The following is an 8,367-nucleotide window of genomic DNA, read 5'->3' as shown; positions in this document are numbered from 1 at the left end:
GGTCTCGGATAGGGGGGCCACCAAATGTGGGGTGACCCAGTCGGGTTGAGGCCAGGGGCAAGGGCAATGAGAGAATTCACCCAAAGCAGAACAGAGGACATACAAGGTTGTTGACTATCGCTGTGCTGATCAGAGTTAATGATAACTTAGATGCTCGGGATGGGTGTGCCCGAAAAGATGGAGAAGTTGGCTCCTTGACCTTGCACGGGCGCACCTGACAGCACAGCTGAATCATGGATTTTGGCCCAAGGCCGAGACCACAGCTAAGCGTCCTAGCAGCCTTATCTGCCAGGTATTTTTCAGGAAAGCTTTCCTGGTCTTTTCTGCTGAAGATTTGGGAAGGTTGAAGCTGCCGCCTAGGCCCTTCAGCCAACTTTAGCAAGTGGCTTTAGCCTGAGTGATGAATTAACTAAACCTTCCTTTATAGATCGTGCATTGTTTCCTAGAAAGACTCAGAACACACCAAGCCCTCTTGCCCAACCCCCGCACCTCTGAACATCTGGTAACATCTGTAGCTGACACCATTGGGTCTGCACATGATCAAGTGTTACAGACCACACTGCTTCCCTTTTACTGATTAACTGCCCTCAAATTCCTTTAAAAAATCATTGGGCCAGGCAGAAACCTCGGAGTTGGTTTTTGGGCAAGAGTCTGCCTTCTCAGGGCACCTGGGTGGCTCATCATGAGCCCAGGGTCCTGGGATCGAGTCCCACATGGGGTTCCCTGCTCAGCGGGGAGCCTGCTTCTCCCTCTCCTCCCCGTTCACCCGTGCTTTCCCTTGCTATCTCTTGTCTCTCTCTCTCTCAAATAAATAAATCTTAAAAAAAAAAAAACAAAAACAAAAGAGTCTGCCTTCCCCCCCAGGTGGCCAGCCTCTGGAACAAAGGTCATACTCCTTTCTAATCAAAACTCGTCTCTTGAGTATTGGCTCAAGAGATAGGGACAGCAGCCGAACCTGGGTTCTGGGTAGCCCGGTGAGGTACAACGGGATTCAGGGCACATGCCAAGGTGACTGCCAGGGCTCACCCCGGACGGGTGGCGGGGGGGGAATGGATGGCTCAGACCCCACAGCTTGACGCGTTTGTTCTCTCTGTAGGGACCTGCAGAGGCAGAGGCTGTCCCACGTCCACACACCGTGGGAGCAATGCCCGACACAGAACTGGCCATCAATCCGTTTCTGTTGAAGAGGGGAATGAGCGAACAAAGGAGCAGGAATGAGGAGGAGACTGTAGCAAGGTCAGCATTTAATGTGAGGTAAGACCAGCAGTTATCTGCCCCAAGGACCTGTCTAGAGGCAGAGGCTTTGACCTTATGATTTAATCGAGATCTTTTTCACAACCTCTGACAGCTTTGCTAGAAACCCACCGGAGGGGCCTGGGCCGCGGAGGGCATGTTTCAGAAACTGCAGGACACCCACTCCACCAGAGAGCCCTGGAAAGAACAGCAGGACAAGGGGCGGTGCTTCCAGAGCCTTCCTCGGAGGGAGGGGGAAGGAAGGCTTGTGATGCCCTGCCTCCCGCGGCAGCCCCAGCGGCAGCCCTCAAAACAGGCTTCTGAAATTGCTGGCTGAATGGCTCTGACTCACCACCTGACTCGTTCTTGCTCTTAGTTTCCATTATAGAAACCTTATCTTGTGCGTCAAGATCGGAGATAAAAACGTGAGAATCTAAGAGGGTGGGGGCAGGGAGGGGGTTGGGCTGTGTGGGAGGAAGGAAAGGAGGACAGAAGCCCTTATAAATCCGGCCCCCCCCACCCCCCCCCCGGGTGTCTCTAGCCAGGAACGCAGAGCAAAGCTCTGTTCCCTCACTGTGGCTGCTGGTGGCCCAGGGAGGAGAGAAACTCACCCCAACGGGGAGCTGCTCCCACACCCCGGGGCCATCCCACAGGCTTGATGGCTACTGGGTTCTGGCTCAGTCCCCTAAACCAGCTCCTGAGTCCCCGACTCCTAACACAGGGGTGGCTTTTGTAAGGGCAAATACAAATGCAAAATAGGAAGTTTCATTCTCCCAGTGGAAAGGAAGGGGAAAAAAGACTCCCCACCTCTCCTTTTTCTTTCAGGATTCCTTTCTCCATCCTTCTCAAAGGCTCATAAATCTTTTTTATGGGCCGCAGAAACCCCTTGCCAGTCTTACAACTCAGGATTGTGTCCTCAAAGACCTGGGGGCCATCTCTTTGTCTGTAATCATCAAGGAAGGTAACACCCCGTTTCCCCAGGGGGAGATGCACCTAAGTTTCACCTGACTCCACCTTGCAAGACCTGCTTAATGTCAACGACTTATGCACTTAGCTATGAAGAGAGATGCGTTCTGTCTTTGCAACCCTTCCGGCTGTTGGCCTGTGATGCTCATCACATTCCGGTTTAATGTGGTTCCGTAATGAACCTGTTTTCTTTCTCTTCTACCTTCGTGGTGGGCTTTTGGGGGTCAGGAGTCAATTTTGTTTTTATTGTAGTCCCCATACTTTGTCCAGCATCAGGGACATGATTTTCACATTAAAGACAAGTGGGGAGACGCGAAATCCTATTGACCCGACAAAGGTGGTCCAGCCCCAGCCTTCTGCAGCTTCTCTCCCAGATTCCTAACCATTGATATTCCCCTTGTGGGCTCTTAACTGAACAGCACGCACTCCACGAGCATCAGAATATTGAACCTGAAGCCATAGGGACAGAATTTCGGAAGTGACCTGAGAGAGCTGGTGAGAGCTGGTGATGGTCCATCTCCAACCTGAGAGGCCAGGGAACAACCCAGTGTGGTGACAGTCCTCTGAACTGCATCACTCCAGGGTGACTTCAAATCCCTTGTTCAGTCCTGGGTTTGTGCCCTGCCCCGGAGTGTGGCTGTCCTCTCAGCAATTAAGGAGTCCCTCCTACCACACAGGACATAATTATCCGCTTCAGGATACTCCCTTCCTGGAACGACCGGGGTTCCTTACCCTGAATCACACCCCGGAACTCGCATGAACTGGAGCTGTTGTAAGCTTTAACCAGCATCTTCTTTAGAGATGCAGAGTCATCTGGGAAGGCTCTGCAGGCATACTCACACCTTAATCAGGTCGCCTTTTGCAGTTGGCCACCAAGACCTCGTACTTGGAGATGGAGTTTTAGAAGGAGAAGGGGAGGGCTGAGGGAAGATTGATTAAGGAAGAAGTTATTTTAGGGTTGGGCATGTAAGCAGGCGCATCGGCAGGGAGAGGCATCTCAGGACGTTCATGGACAGCTCGGAAAGCCAGCCTGCTGGGCAAGTCAGTCCTGTAGGCGGTCAGATCACTGCCTCTAGCAACCAGCCCAGGGAGCGAGACAACAACCACTTGAGCTGTTGGGCAAAAATGGCCAGGACTTGACAAAGAGCTGCAAGCTTCCCTTTTGGACCCACTTCCAACTTAGCACCAATCCGAGAAAACCAAATGTGCACCCTAATCCATCACCCCGATGGATAGGACACCCCGATTCTAGTTAGCCCGCCTCCAGCCTCCGCAGGCCAGCAGCCTCCAATCAGGGCACCCCCGGAACCCTCCCTTTGAGCTTCCCAGTCTCTGCCCAACCCAAGGCTGGTGTCCAGCTCCCTTGCTCCAGCCAGCACTGGATGAGTAGTCTCCACTGTTCTCGTTTGGTTGGCCTTCATTTATTTCTCTTGTCTCAGGGGAGAGAAGATGCCATCCATCCCGGTGGAGGGGGGCCCGGCGGCAGCGGGGAATGATGACAGGGCAACGTCCTTCCCTCCTGCTAAGGTGAGTTTATATGACACATCCAGGGGACCAGAGATGATTTTTAGGATGGAGCGAAGTGAGTGGCTGCCACAGGCAGAGGCTTATGAAAGACATCATGGCACGTGTCACGTGTCAGCTTCCAGAATCCCGACACTGCCTTCCCTGACAGGCCTGCCAAGCGTCCCAGCCCACCCTCCCCTGACGAGGAGAGGGTCTGACAGGAGCCTGGGGTGGCTTTCACATGTTCTGGAAGCACCTCCCCCACAGGGATACTCCAGTTACTCCAGCCTCAGACCTGGGGGTATCATTTTGGAGCTTCACAGGAAATGCACTGGCCCGTCTCCTTTGGAAAGCAAACAGAAGTCCCACCAGAGGTCACCCTGGAAGCAGGAGGAAACCACGACGGACGACCCTCACAGCATCAGCAGGACTCTGCTTGGCAAGCCCTTGGGGGAATCTGATGCCTGGTGAAACGGGTGACCAGATACAAAACACAGGCCGCCTCTTCTCTGCTACCCAACCCTCAGACGAAGGCTGAGTCAGCTTCCCGACAGAAACAGTGACTCAGACCCCGCGGGATAGAGCTGCAGGCGCTTTCTCCAGCTCTTCCTTCGTGAAATGGAATAACTTTCCGTGAAAATATTCAGAGGAGGTGACCCTTGCCTTCATCCTTTATGCTAAAGCCTTCGGGAAGAGACTCCTATTTCCTTAAAAGTGATTCTCGCACATTATGAGAGAGTGTGAACTCAGCCGTGTGGGGTGCTCCGGGGTTTAGAAAGACACACACCAGACCAGGCCCCCAAATGTCTGTACCTATCAGAGATTAGATTGGACTAGACGTCCTGGTTAACTCCAATATTGTTCTTCTCTTGTTTGTTTTCGGTACTGTCCACAAAAGTCCTGGAGGCCTTACAGAATTAAGGCCCTGCTTGAAAGGAAAGACGTCCACAAAGCAAATGCCAACAAGCATCTATGTGGCTGGAGCCACCGCGTACCAGCGATGTTTCGATTTCATCTTGTCATCAAAATGTAGCCAAAAATGGATTGAGGGCCATCCCAGTGGGCTGGTGACAGCAGTGATGTCTGTTTGGTCTGAGAACATTCTCGAAATGACACCCGTGTGAATACTTAACCCGGCGGATGCACTGGATGCCACTTTGCAGACCTTTCTTGACTTAGGAGAAATGTTTTCAAAAGTCCCCCCAAGGAGACGTGTGGAGCATTATTATCAAACTCGCCGTTTCTCATTCTGTTCCAAGCCCCTTTTAGTACAAGTACAATGTTGAAGCTATTATCGTCCCGGGAGACTTTCTCAGCCTGGCTCATTTGTCACTGTCTGTCACCACGCTGGGATTCTTTCACTTCCTGTTCCATTCTTGTGCTTACGCATCTTAATGCTCCCTATCTATCACTGAACCTTGTTTTAGCCAATACGGGTTTGCGGTGGAATTAAAACTCCATCAGGAGGAGAGACAACACTATCGCGAGCTTACCACCGGAGGCTGCTAAGCATTCAGATCCTGGGGTTCTCTTAGAGGCTCTCGGGCAAGGGGTGAGCCTCCTCTGACCTGGACACCAGCGCCCTTGGAGCCCACGTCGGTCTAATGATACGAGGATGCTCTGATAAGAACAATTTACCAACCGGGCGCCTGGGTGGCTCAGATGGTTAAGCATCTGCCTTCGGCTCGGGTCGTGATCCCAGGGTCCTGGGATCGAGTCCCGCATCGGGCCTCCTGCTCCTTGGGAGCCTGCTTCTCTCTCTCTCTCTCTCCCTCTCTCTCATGAATAAATAAAGAAAATCTTTAAAAAAAAAAAAAAAGAACAATTTACCAACCGAAGGGCAGTGAGTCGAGAATGGTTTTTTTATTATAATGAGGCAGCGTACGGCTTTTTCTTAAGAAAAAATGGTAACTCCCAGGACAGGTCATATTCTTTCCTCATTTAAGGCGGTGTGTCCTCATTTGGTCTGGAAATGTCAGAGAGCCTGAATGATTAACGGAAGATCTTGGGAGAGGCTCGGGGCTCAGCCAGCGCTTCACTGTGTACTGCGGGGAGATAGTTAACCACTCTTGACCTCAGCTTTGCCAGCTTGCTTGCTCTTAGTCATTTTGCAGAAGAATACAGTACAATTTCCAAAGTGAATGAAGGGGATGCTTCCAGGGTTGGGACAGACCCAGCAGATACAAAGCAGTGGCCAGTTCTAGATCAACCCAAGACAGGGCTGAGTGCTAACTGTCTACACTGTGCAAAAGCCATCGATGTCAGACTTTTCTACCAAAATGGTTTCTTGAGATCAATTTCTTGCATCACTAAGCGTCTTGTATACAAAAAATTCTTTTTAGGCTTCCCCTGGCAACAAGCACATGTCAATCACATGGATACTTGCACATGGCTCTGCCAGAGTTATTCATGGGACTCTGAGCCCCTCTGCCTCAGCCCCATCAGGAGCAGAGCACCCCCACGGTCTCCTGTCTCTGCCTTCAGTTTTACTCGCTCCCCTATGAGCACGGGGCAGTGGTTGCCTTGTGCTGCTTTTGCACCCAGAGTGTAAAGCATACAGAATATCAAGTCCTTCTGGGGGCGACTGGGTGGCTCAGTTGGTTAAGCGTCTGCCTTTGGCTCAAGTCATGATCTCAGGGTCCTGAGATCGAGCCCTGCATCGGGCTCTCCACTCAGCGGTGAGTCCGCTTCTCCCTCTCCCATTCCCTCTGTGATCTCCCGCTTTCTCTCTTTCTCAAATAAATAAACAAAATCTTAAAAAAAAAAAAGAATATCAAATCCTTCCACTCAAGGACCCGTTTTGGTGATGGGATCCCCATTCATCAGTGTCGCAACCCCAAATTATGTAGTCCCCAGACCTCACCGGCCATTATTTTGAAGACTTTCTCGATGTTTGAGCCCTGCACTTCTCCCTGGACTTTGCTATCGCTGTGACTACTAGTGTGTAGACTTCCTTAGCTACAGACTGTGCCCGTCCAGCCTTGGGTATCACCCGACCCAATACACTGGAGTTCGTAGACTCCCGTTCCTCGTCTGCCCAACATCACCGCCTCCTGGCTTCTGGCCTCAGCGTGACCAAGGGGAGGAGGAGCTCCCGGGCCAGGCCAGGCATGAGATTGCCTCAGAGCCATTGTCGGAATCTCCAAGAGGGGGCCTCACACAGCCAGGCCATCATGACCGCTGTCTCCCTAGTTCAGTGGTTCTCCAAGTGTGGTCCCTGGATCAGCGGCAGCATCTAAGAATGAGTTAAAACGCACAGCTGGGAATTCCCCCAGGAGCCACTGCTCTTCCTCTTCCCCTAAGCGGCCTGAGGTGACCTCTGAAAATGGTTCGCTATTCGCTTGACCCAGAAAACCCTACGAAATCATGTAAATCAAGAGGTTCAAATCTTCGCGTTCACTTTAAGAACACACGTGAAACTGCCCAGGCCATCAAGGGTATGCGTATCTGAAAAGCCACCAAGTATCTGAAAGACGTCACTTTACAGAAGCAGTGTGTGCCATTCCATCGCTACAATGGTGGAGCTGGTTGGTGTGCCCAGGCCAAATAGTGGGGCTGGACACAGGGTCGGTGGCCCAAGAAGAGCGCTGAATTTTTACTGCATATGCTTAAAAATGCAGAGAGTAATGCTGAACTTAAGGGTTTAGATGCTGATTCTCTGGTCATTGAGCACATCCAGGTGAACAAAGCCCCCAAGATGTGGCGTAGAATGTACAGGGCCCATGGTCAGATTAACCCATACATGAGCTCTCCCTGCCACATTGAGATGATCCTTACTGAAAAAGAGCAGATTGTTCCTAAACCAGAAGAGGAGGTTGCACAGAAGAAAAAGATATCCCAGGAGAAACTGAAGAAACAAAAACTTAGGCCTGGGAGTAAATTCTACACAGAGTAAAGGCAAATAAAAATTAAAATAATAAAAAATAAAACGCACAGGTGTACTCAATCAAACTGGGCATGAGGCCAGAAATAGGTGCTTTCACAAGCCCTGCAGGTGATTCTGATGCACACAGGTGAAGTGGGCTGGGGGCGGGGGAGGGGGTTTCAAGGAAGGCTCTGCCGACATATTGTGCCCTTTACACGCCCCTTTGTGATCCAGACGGTCACCTGGAGGGTTCAGAGCCCTCAGCTGGCCCACGGGCCTGCCAGGCCATGACCTTAGCCCTGGATTTCTGGACTGCAGCAGGAAGTCATCCCAGATACCCAGACAACCAAGGACAACAGGCCAAGATTTCCCGAAACGAGAGCCTCATGAAGACAAAGGGGATGCAGCGCACACAGCCTTGCGTCACCACCATCTCCCAGCACCCCCACCACCCTGGCTGGAAGGCCACCGTGCTGTTCTGCTCCAGGAAATGGACCGTGTCACAGTGACCCCAAAGGACCACCCGAGGCCGACCGTAGCTCAGCAAAGCTGACCTGGGAAATACAGGATTGGAGGTAAGTTCCCTGATTTTGAGTTTTATGCATCCAGTAATCACTGAAGAGGGGCATATTGCCTTGCCCCTAAAAAAAAAAAAAAAGAAAGAAAGAAAGAAAGAAACATAGCGTGAGCACTCCAAGACACCTGGGAAGATGAAGGTTAGAATAAATCCGCGTGTCAAGTTAATAATGAAGTATTTTACATTTATTAGCTTTTTACGTTCCAGGCATTATGCTGGA

At 51.3% G+C, this 8,367-nt stretch overlaps 1 pseudogene; it reads left to right on the top strand.

The window, feature by feature from the left end:
- Positions 1-7,007: 7,007 nt before the first annotated feature.
- LOC114215851 (large ribosomal subunit protein uL22 pseudogene) lies at positions 7,008-7,600 on the top strand (annotated as a pseudogene).
- Positions 7,601-8,367: the final 767 nt, after the last annotated feature.

This window comes from Eumetopias jubatus, unplaced genomic scaffold (assembly GCF_037043125.1).
Source record: "Eumetopias jubatus isolate StellerSeaLion01/CBP00866 unplaced genomic scaffold, mEumJub1_p1.0 scaffold_3, whole genome shotgun sequence".
NCBI classification, from domain to species: domain Eukaryota; kingdom Metazoa; phylum Chordata; class Mammalia; order Carnivora; family Otariidae; genus Eumetopias; species Eumetopias jubatus.
This window is presented reverse-complemented; position numbering and strand designations above follow the sequence as displayed.